Source organism: Rhinolophus hipposideros (assembly GCF_964194185.1).
Source record: "Rhinolophus hipposideros genome assembly, chromosome: 11".
Taxonomy (NCBI): domain Eukaryota; kingdom Metazoa; phylum Chordata; class Mammalia; order Chiroptera; family Rhinolophidae; genus Rhinolophus; species Rhinolophus hipposideros.
The window spans coordinates 68,816,112-68,818,098 of record NC_138057.1 but is presented as its reverse complement, the minus strand read 5'-3'; the positions used below and the strand labels follow the sequence as shown (position 1 = coordinate 68,818,098).

Here is a 1,987-nt window from a genome sequence, read left to right as displayed (position 1 = left end):
TTTACATTCAGAAAGGGCTCCACTTGTCTCTTCCACTTGGGGCCTTTGCTCAAATTAAATTACCTTCTGCCTGTTGTCACCATGGTTCTTTATATATCTAGGACTAGTGTGATGGAGATGAATGAGGAGGAGCCCACGTGGTTGGGTCAAACCACAAGAAACATCGCTGTTTGATACCTTCTCTCAAAAAGAACAGATTGTTTTCGTGACTTATGGGACGGAACTCAAAGGGGCAAAGGTTTCTAAGTTTTCCTGATCTTTGAGTTCCTTCTGAAACAAAATCAGGGATCTCTTTGACGTCCATCAAAGCAATTGAGGATACAGCCTCTGTGTTCTACTTTCTGGTCTTAGGCTCCATTCATTCTCTCTCCCATCCATCCTCTGAGTGACAAGAGTTAAAGCTCATTTGTGGGCTGTGTCTGGCTCCCACTCTCACAGCCATGCCTGTACACTGAGCTCCTTAGTGACAGAGACAGAGCAAGTGCGAGTCGGATGATTCTGTGCTCGCTGAGGACAAATAATTAAACATGGGCAAAGGAGACCCGAAGAGGCCGAGAGGTGGAATGTCATCATACACATTCTTTGTGCAAACCTGCCATGCAGAGCTCAAGAAGAAGCACCCAGCTGATTCAGTCAACTTCTCAGAAGTTTCTCAGAAGCGCTCAGGGAAGGGGAAGACCACGTCTGCTAAAGACAGGAAAATCTGAAGACATGGCAAAGGCAGACAAGGCCCGTTATGAAAGAGAAATGAAAACCTATGTCCCTCCTAAAGGGGAAACGAGAAAGAAGTTCAAGGATTCCAATGCACCCAAGAGGCCTCCTTAGGCCTTTTTCTTGTTTTGTTCTAAGTGTTGCCCATCCCGGCCTCTCCGTTGGTGATGGTGCAAAGAAGCCGGGAGAGACGTGGAATGATACTTCTGCAGGTGACACGCAGCCTTGTGAGAAGGAGGCTGCGGAGCTGAAGGGAAACTACGCAAAGGATATTGCTGCATGCGGAGCTAGAGGAGAGCCTGATGCGGCAAAAAAAGGGAGTTGTCAAGGCTGAAAAGAGCAAGAAGAAGAAGGAAGAGGAGGAAGAGGAAGAACAAGAAGAGGAGGAGGATGAATAAGCTGGTTCTAGTGCACTTTTTTCGCTTGTCTATAAAGCATTTAACCCCCTGTATAGAACTCACTCCTTTTAAAGAAAAAGCTTGAAATGTAAGGCTGTGTGACATGTGTTTTCAGAGTGGCCAGTGTATTTTTTTCTATAGTGAACACCCTACAAAACGTGCCTTTAGATAGCCCTGTCCTGGTGGTGATTTCAGTGGCCACTAACCATGCCTGGTACAGTATGGGGGCTGTAAATTGGCACGGAAATTTAAAGCCGGTTCTTGCCGGTTCACAGCACAAATTAGTTATATATGGGGATGGTAGTTTTTTTTTCATTTTCAGTTGTCTCTGATGCAGCTTATACAAAATAATTGTTGTTCTGTTAACTGAATATCACTCTGTAATTACAAAAAGAACTGCAGCTGTTTTGTTGACATTCTGAATGCTTCTAAGTAAATACAATTATTTTATTAAAAAAACACAACACAATAACAATAAAAAACCAAAAAAAAAAAAAAAAACCCCAAAACCTAATTTCTGATCTTCCTGTAGTATAGAGCTTCACTATTTCCCAGTATCTTAATATATTTCAAAGGTCTTTTTGGATATAGGCCCCTGCTGCCTTTCCAGGATTTTCTCTTCGTTATCTCATTCATACATTTATTATTGAAAATAGTTATAATAGGTCTTACTTAAGGAGGGCTTACTATGTGACAGTGTGCCAAATACCTTCTCTTCATAATATCCATTTATTTTATCCTGTTCTAATTCTCTGAGACAAGTGTCTACATGATGTTCACTTTGCCAGACAAGATGATAAAACTTAGGAACAGAGGAGTTAAGGAACCTGCCCCAGGCCACACAGCTTATATGTAATAGATCTAGCATTTACATCCCT

At 42.2% G+C, this 1,987-nt stretch overlaps 1 pseudogene across 1 annotated transcript; it reads left to right on the top strand.

Moving 5' to 3' along the window:
* The first annotated feature begins 527 nt into the window (after positions 1 to 527).
* LOC308505053 (high mobility group protein B1-like) lies at positions 528 to 1,109 on the top strand (annotated as a pseudogene). Its single transcript has one exon. The product of its transcript is annotated as a high mobility group protein B1-like (transcript).
* Positions 1,110 to 1,987: the final 878 nt, after the last annotated feature.